The sequence below is a fragment of the Cynocephalus volans genome, chromosome 9 (assembly GCF_027409185.1).
Source record: "Cynocephalus volans isolate mCynVol1 chromosome 9, mCynVol1.pri, whole genome shotgun sequence".
NCBI classification, from domain to species: Eukaryota; Metazoa; Chordata; class Mammalia; order Dermoptera; family Cynocephalidae; genus Cynocephalus; species Cynocephalus volans.
In genome coordinates, this window is record NC_084468.1 from 112544103 (window position 1) to 112553180 (window position 9078).

A 9078-nucleotide genomic window follows, 5' to 3' on the forward strand; every position below is an offset into this window, starting at 1 on the left:
TGTGGAGAGAAACATCCTCTTTTCTTTGATCTCCGCTGGTGGCTCTGCTTGTGTCAATGCACTTGAGTGGCTGGCAGGGCATCTGCATAGTGGTTGTTGTGTCTAGCCACTTTTGCAGCAGCTGTGGCTATTATGGTGATAGTGGTGGACCACCCAGATGGAAGTGTTTTGGGCATGCTCTTTGCCTGGATGTGGGAGGAGGGGTTGATCCCCAGCTTCATCTGTTTTTACATTCTAAGATGTTGTTGCGGAGGAGTTCGGTGGGAGGGGGAGAGGGAAGGGGGAAGGAAATAGGGTGGGAGGAGGAAGGAGGGGGGATGTGGTTGACACCCATGAAACCCCCCTCATTCCTTCAGGGGAGACCAGGGGGCTTCCAGTGATGGCTTGGTTGTTGCTGGACTGGATGCAGATGTCAGGAGGGTGTGGCTGAAGCCCTTGGCCCCCCACCGCCCTGCTTTGGGAGACCAGGAGGCTTCCAGTGGTGGTTTGGTAGTCATCACTGGGCTGGTTACAGATGTCAGGGGGTTATGGCTGAAGCCTTCGGTCCTCCACTGCCCTGGCTCGGGAGCCCAGGATTTTTCCAGCAGTGGCTGGGTGGTCATTGTTGGGCTACTTGCAGCTGTTCGGGGAGCCGAGGTGGCCGAGGCCCCTCACTGTCCCAATTCGGGGGCTTGGGGCACTTCTTGCAGTGGCTTGATGGTCATCACTGGGCTGGTAGCGAGTGTCTGGGGTCACGGCTGAGACCCCTGGCCCAATGCCCTCCCTGGCTTAGGGGCCCAGGGGGCTTCCAGTCCTTCTAGATTTTATACGTGTTCTTTGGTGATGTGAGACCTTTACTAGTGAATATCAAACTTTGTCTCTGATCTGTGGGTATTTTTTTTCTTTCAGTTCTGTGTTGGATTATTCACTGTTCCCACCACTTAAATTCTGCACCTGAACTAATTTGCTGTTCTTTGCTTACTTCTAAAATGGGGGAACTTCCTGTGGGGACCAGCACTTGAGCCCTGTGGTTGAGCTAAATTGCTGCTTTGCTGCTGATTCCCTGGGGAAGTCTTTTTGTGCAGCTCAGGTTTTAATGGTTGACTTTATAGGTACTTCTGGTATCGTGAGATCTGGTACACCTGGGTTGTGTAGACTGGTCTGGGCCTAAGTCTTTTCAGCAAACTGCTCCCCCCCTGCAGTTCTGTATTTCTGACCAATCTCCACTGAGTGGGCCTGTGCTGACTAGAGGGCAGATCAGCTGTCCATGCTGTGCCCAGTGTTCCCCCAGTGGCCCGTCTCCCCCACCGTCCACACTCTAAATACTTCCCATGGGACGGGCCATGCATCAGTCCCTTGCAATGACTCACCAGCCTCTGAGTGGCTCCTTTTCTCAGTTGTTGTGGCTCCTCACTCCTATGTGGGTCCACGGGAACCCTGTTAGTGGTTCTGCTGTCCTGAGTGCCACCAAGGCCTTTTTCTCACCTGCAGCCTCCAAGCAACGTCATAGGAAGGACACAGCTGTGGCTTTTGCAAGTTCTTGCTCTGTGTGCTCACCAGGGCCAGACTTGAAGTGGCCAGGATTTGAAATGATAGGAGCAGTCCTTTCTTTCTCTCCTCGTGGCTTCTCCTGCCTTCATGTACTCTGTAGGTCTCTCTTCCTCTTCCCCTGAGCTCTAGCAGCCCCAGCTTGGCTGTCGTTGCTTCTTAATAGTTATAAATTGGTTGATTGTGGGAGAGGGTGACACTGGATACCATCTATTCTGCCACCTTGACTGGAAGTCCTCAGTAAATATTTTTTAGGTGAATGAAATGACCAAATTAATGGACTTAAATGCAATACATGTAAATCTGTCTATTTAGTGCCTGGCTCTGAGGGTGCAAGTCTGGGTTTGTGAGTGTGATAACCATTATGGTCCTTGTCCTCTAGAAATACAGTCAGGATTCTCATGTTGCAGTTCTTGGTTTTTAAAAGCACCTTTAGAAAGAAATGTGCATTTGGTCAATCTTTTCCTCCTGTTCTCTGGAATTTGGTTCCAGAAGGGACATACATGACTGCCTACTTTCTGATATGAAAACCTAAAGACCTGGCAGGTGTCAATTCACAGCAAAATGACCAGACCATTTTGGTAAAATATAACTATATTTGCCATTTAACCACTTTTAAGTGTACAATTCAGTGTCGTTAATTACATTCACAATGTTGTACAACCTTCGCCGGTATTTCCAAAACTTTTTCACCATCCTACCTAAATCATTTTTTAAATATTTCTTTTAAATTGATGGCAAGACTAACTCTTCTCAGTTCTACCACTGGTCAGAGTACTCCTGTGTGTTTTAAGCATCTCAACATATGTGCTTCATCCTAACTTTTGTTAGACCTCATGTCACTCCTAATACTTCCTATCCCTAACTAATTACATGTTCTTCAACACTCATTAAATACAACTTTTAGAACAGATGCACACCACAAGACTATGCTTTATCTTCTCAGCTTAATCTTGTTGACTTAATTTCCACCAATAACTTAATAACCTCTAAATTCAACATAGCGGTATCTGGAAACTAAAAATATTCAAAAATTAAACTCATTTTCCATGCTACCACCCCAGAGTTTCCCAGCTTCTCCCAATCTTTTCCTTTTTTTTTTTTTTTTGGCAGCTGATGAGTACAGGGATTAAATCCTATAGCTTGGTATTACCAGCACCACACTCTAACCAACTGAGCTAACAGGCCAGCCCTGGAAGGAACATCTTTGGCCCTTCACTTTTCCTCTTCCTCTGTATTCATTCAGTTCTCAAGTCCTGCTAATTTTTTCCCCCAAATACTTCAATAATCTACTGCTCCTTTCCAAACTCACTGCCAGAGATTTAGGTTAGGATTTTAATGTCTTTTCTCAGTGACTACAATATCTTCTTTAAAAATAATTTTGCAAAATAAAACAATGTAATATATGCACATAATTAAAGTAAATAGTATTACTAGCTAATACACAGAGTCCAACATAGTTCTCAGCAATACTTGACATCAATTATAAACATCAATATTGTTACTGTATTTGAGGATATAAGCCCTTGTACACCACAAACTACATTTTCCTTCACCCTTAAGAATGAAATTGTGTTACAGTTTTTGGCTCAAATATACATATTACTGTGTCTAAGTAAATACTGGTCACTACTGAGCTAAGCATATTCTAGTACAATTACTTTACTGAATAATTTTGTTTTCCTGTAAATTGCTTAGTTTCCTACACACTTAAGACTTCACTTTTTCCTAAGTGTTGTAAAAAGATGGGCCAAGTAGACTATGATTTTTCTAGACTTTCATATCATGTACCACTTCCCCTTTTTTCCCCTGATGACATCTCTCTGCCAATTCTCTCCCAACCATCTTTCCTCTAGTACTAGGTGTTCTTACATCCTTCTCTTGTGTTGAATCACGTTTTCTGGCTCCTCTCGCTTCTCTTCTTTTGGTTTTCTCCCTAGTTTGGGAGCAGCACATTCTCTAGTAGCATTCTAAGAAAGAAGTTATGAGAAGTAATTTTGAAGTTTGCATATCTGAAAATTATTTTTTTCCACTTTTAATTGATAGTTTGGCAGAATATTGACCTCTAGATTGAAACCATATCTCTCAGAATTTTAAAAGTATTACTCCACTGTCTTTTAGCATTTGAAGTTGCTGGTAAGAACTGTAATGTCATTTTAGTTATTGTTTTTTTGAACACTTTTTTAAAAGATTTTTTAAAACTTTGTGTACTGAAATTTCATGATGATATGCCTTCATGTCTACAGTTCTCAAGTCCTGCTAATTTTTTTCAAAAAGCCGTGTAACAGATACCAATAAACCCATTACTGTGATTTAAGAGGTATTAAACCTTTGCTGCAGACCTCCAGATGTCTTTTTTTTAAAGAAATGACAAAGATATATATGCATCAACTAGCAATCCAACCTCTGATATACAACAAACTACAGGAAATGCAAGAAGTAGCTAGAAACACACTAATAATAGGAGACTAACAAACCACTCTCAGTATAAGATAGGTGGAATTGACTAAATATTTGTGTCCCCCCAAATTCATGTTGAAGCCCTAATTCCCAATGTAATGTTATTTGGAAGTATGGCCTTTGTGAGGTAATTAGGATTAAATTAGGTCATGGGGATGGGAGGCTCATAACAGAATTAATGTAATTGTATACATTTTTGGAATACAATATGATATTTTAAGTACATTCATACTGTGTGCAATGATCATATCAGGGTGCCTAGTATATCATCACCTCCAACATTTGTCACTTCTTTGTGCTAGGAACATTCAGCATCCTCTTGGCTAGCTATTCAAAGATACACAGTACTTTGTTGTTAACTGTAGCCATGATTATTTTTAAATAAACAAAATTTGTATGGTTTTGAATGACCTATAAGCAATATGCATTTGCCAGTTTCTAAATGATCCATCTGCTGCAGAGGAACCATAACATGATCTGCATACTCTATCAGAGATGGTGTATTTGGTGAGCAATAATGAAGAACAATGGCACAAATAGAACAAACTATTCTTAGAATGTATTTTGGTACTTCCATTGGGTGTGAGTATGAATTCACCTCCCAAACAGGGTAGAACTTAGATTCAAAACCACTTAGCAGGATCTAGAATTTGTCAGCTTTTAATTAATAGTCTCATATATTATAATTTCCTTTCACTGATATGGAAAGAATCATATGATACGGAAAGAATTATTAATTGAAATAAAACTACAGAATATAATGTACAGAATGCAAAAAAATGAAGGATATATAAATATATGTACAAAAAATTTGGAAAGATAGAGTATAAGGAACTTTTACTAGTTCTGGAGAGTGAGAATAGAAGGGACAAATTAAACTATTCAATTAATGATCTTTGTTGTTTAAAAATGTTGCCATACCGTGTACTATTTCAAATAAATGTAAAAAAAAATGCAGTCATTTTTATTCTTTTCCTTGAGATTAATGGTTTATGATTGTATTAGCCCACTTGTGTTGCTTATAACAAAATACATGGAACTGGGTAATTTATAAAGAAAAATGAAATTTATTGCTTACAGTTTCTGAGGCTGGGAAATCCAAAGTCCATCTGGTGGTGGCAACAGTGACTCAGGGGTCACACATTGCAAGGTGGTGGAAGCTGAGAGAGAACAGAGTGAGACAGACTCTCCTGTTCTTTTAAAGCCCTCAGAACCATGCCCCTGACCACTATTTTTAATCCATTCACTAGTGCATGGCCCTACAATCCAATCACCTCTTCAAGGCTCCCCCTTTCAATTACCATAGTAGGATTTCCCACCCTCTTAACAGTAGCTATGGGCACTAAGTTTCTACTACGTAAAACTTGGGGTACACATTTAAGCTTCAGTGAGTTTTGGAGGGACATAATTCAATCCGCTGCAATGATAAATTTCTATTTAACTGGGATTATTAGGTCAAAATCCCTAAATATTTATTCCTATGGTTCTTGAAACCTTGTGCCAAACAGGAAAATATAGTTTGCTTGTCACAGATGCAGCACATCATCAAGTGTTTATTTCCGCATACTGTCTGGCATTCTGATAAATATTTTTCCTGTAAAAAATTGGCAAAACCTTTCCACAATATTGCTCATCTGCCCTATTTCTTAGTTGCCTGTTTTCTATAGCAGGTGAAACTCAGCCATATCAGAAAAAATAACAAAAGAGAGAAATAAACTGATGTGTTACTTTTTGAAAGCCTCCCTAAAACCGGGACAAACCAATGTATCTTTAAAAAAATTTCTTTTTTTTAAAGTTGCAGAATTGGTTGTATAGTACTGTATATTAAGAAAAACCTTAGGAAAAAAGATACATATATTTGCAAATATATGTATTGACTTTGAGAATGTTCTTTGTACCTCTAAGGAACTGAAAGAATTTTGAGACTGATAAAGGATTTTGAAAAGAGGGCAATCTTGGCTTCTGGTCAGGATGGTGGAATAGATGGTCCTCAGAGTCACTCTCTCCCACAAGTCAACCAATTTACAACTATAAAAAAGCAACGACAGCCAAGCTGGGGCTGCTGGAGCTCAGGGGAAGAGGAAGAGAGACCTATGGAGTGGGCCTCAGTCATGTACCCCCAACCCCCACAACCAGCCCAGTGATGACCACCGAGCCACGACAGGAAGGGCCCCAGTTCCTGAGCTAGGCTGGTGTGGGGTGAGGGCTTTTGCCACACCCCCCTGATATCTGCACTCAGCCCGGCAATGACCAACCACCCCTGGAAGCCCCCTGGTCTCTCCTGTGGGAATGAGGGGGGTGCCACAGGCCTCAATCCTGCCTCTCCTTCCTTCTTCCATCCCATTTCCTTCCCCTGTCTGCTCTCCCTCTCCTTCCCAACTGCTCCACAACATCATAGAACATAAAAAAATATTAATAAAAAATAAAAATCTGTAGAAAAAACAAAAAAAGAGGCAATCTTGTACTATCTGAAAGTGACAATTTATTAGCTAAGGAATAAATACTTATCATAAGTAAATATATTACTTGTAGAAATATCAGAAAACAAAACTGACTTTAGTTAAAAATTAGTATGAAAATGGAAATTAGGGGCTGGCTAGTTAGCTCAGTTGGTTAGAGCATGGTGTTCTCACTCATCTGTGGAAGCTAAAAAAATTGATCTCAGAAATAGAGAGTACAATAGTCTTTACTAGAGACTAATAAGTAGAGGGAGGAGAAGGTGATGGTGAGAGGGTAGCCATTGAATACAAAATTATAGAGATAGGAAGAATAAGATCTAAAGTGCTATAGCAATACAGGGAGAATACAGTCAACAGCAAATTACTATATAACTTCGAGCAGCTAGTTGAGAGGATGTTGAACATTCCCAACACAAAGAGGTGACAAATGTTTGAGGTATGGATATGCTGCATACTCTGATACAATCATTGTATACTATAGAAACGTACTCGAATATCACATTGTACTCCATAAATATATACAATTATTACAGGTCAGTTAAAAAATAAAAAATTTCAGAGACAAGCAGATTAGAGGTTACCAGAAATTGGGGTGGGGGGTGGGGTGGAGGAATAATGAGAAGTTATTGCTTAACAGGTACAGAGTTCTATGTTTAGGATGATGAAAAAGTTTTGGAAATAGAGGTAGCAGTCATACTGCATTGTGAATGTAATTAATTCCATACAATTGAATATTTTGTAGTCTGAAATCAAGGCTGTGGAGGCAGAAATAATTTTATAAAGGTTTATTGAAAGCCAAGCTTGAGGACTGACCCAGGAACCACAAGCCAACAGAGTTGGAAAGTGCTCCGAAGTCTACTGCAAGTAAAGGCATTCCATAAGGGAGTTTCAAGAGGGAGGGGGAAGTTCCAAGCACAGCTGTCCCTTTTCTCACGGACCACAAGAATCACCATCATTTACTGATTACGACATGGGAACCAAAAGTGTATGTGTGCAACCTGGAAGCAGAAACTTCATGCTTTACCTATTAGCAATACCTAAATGGCTTATCCAGAACCAATAGGTCTGGCCGGTTAGCTCATTTGGTTAGAGCATGGTGCTAGTAACACCAAGGTCAAGGATTTGGATCCCCATACTGGCCAACCGCTCCCTCTCCCACACAAAAACAAAACAAAACAAAAAACCCCAATCAAACCAGAACCAACATGTTACATATTAATAAATCAGCAGTTTTAACCACATACATTGTTTATCTTAAGAACAAGATGTCCACCTTGAATTTATGAAACTTATCCCAAGAAAGTGAGTTTTGGAAAATCTGCTTCATTTTGATTGTTTCATTAGTTCAAAAACTGCTTAAAGGCTGTTCTCCTATGGAGCAGGCAGCCATGGCGCCCAGCCAGAAGGACATGATCCTGAAGCCCCCCGTCCACAAGGACTGGCAGTAGCACATGGCCATGTGGTTCAAGCAGCCAGCCAGGAACATCTACAGAGCAAGGCCCGGCAGGCAAATGCACACCGCCTTGCCCCACACCCTGCCTCAGGCCATGCAGCCCAGCACGAGGTGACCCATGGTGCGCTGTACCAGAGTATAGGCCAGCAGGGGCACCAGCCTGGAGGAGCTGAGGGTGGCCAGCATCCACAAGCAGTCGGCCCACACTGTTGGGATCTCCGTGGAACTGAGGAGGTGGAACAAGTCCACTGAGCCCCTACAAGCCAACATGCAGTGGCTGAAGGAGTAACGCTCCAAGCCCATGCTCTTCCCCAGGAAGCCCTTTGTCTCCAAGAAAGGAGACAGCCCTGCTGAAGAAGTCAAACTGGCCACTCAACTAACAGGACCAGTAATGCTCATATGGAATGTCTACAAGAAGGAGAAAGCCAGAGTCATCAACGGGGAGGAGAACTTCAAGGCATTTGCCAGTCTTCGGCATGGCCCGGGCCAACGCCTGCCTCCTACGCATTTGGGTAAAGAGGGCCAAGGAAGCTGCAGAATAAGATGTGGAAAAGAAAAAATAAAGCCCTGTTGCAGACTTTTAATAAGTCAGAAGTTAAAAAACAAAGCTTAATATGGCAATCATGTTATATAAGTTTCACTAATATTAAACGATGGGAAAAAAATAAAATATAACTTTTTCAAAACAAAAAAATTTAGTGAGTAATATAGCATTATTTCAAAATAGTTTTAATGTCCAGCTTAATAAAAGACAGCTGGACTTTCATATCTGCTTCTGCATTTAATCTGTTGCAATAAGTTGTTCTGATTAAAGTATTTGAAGAAAATCTGTTTGGAAAATGGAAGGGTATTTTAATAGCCTTTTCAGATAATTGAGAAAATTCTTATTTGATATTACACCCAAACTCTGCAAGGGCTATTTTGTAAAGGCTAGTTGCAATGTGGAATGTGAAACCATATTAATAACTTCTCATTCTATTGTTCATTAAAAGCCATTGTTCAGTATCCTGAAACAGAAAAAAGACATTGGTGGAAAAAGTGGTGAAATCTGAATAAAATCTGTAGTTTATAGTGTTGTACCAATGTTAATTGCTTATTTTTAACACATGTACCACGGTCACGTAAAATTTTAGATGTAGCTTGGTGAAGGTGATATGGCAACTATTGGTACTATCACTG

The 9078-nt window shown here is 40.7% G+C and overlaps 1 pseudogene; it reads left to right on the top strand.

Moving 5' to 3' along the window:
• Nucleotides 1-7834: 7834 nt before the first annotated feature.
• LOC134386548 (large ribosomal subunit protein eL13-like) lies at nucleotides 7835-8462 on the top strand (annotated as a pseudogene).
• The last annotated feature ends 616 nt before the right edge of the window (nucleotides 8463-9078 follow it).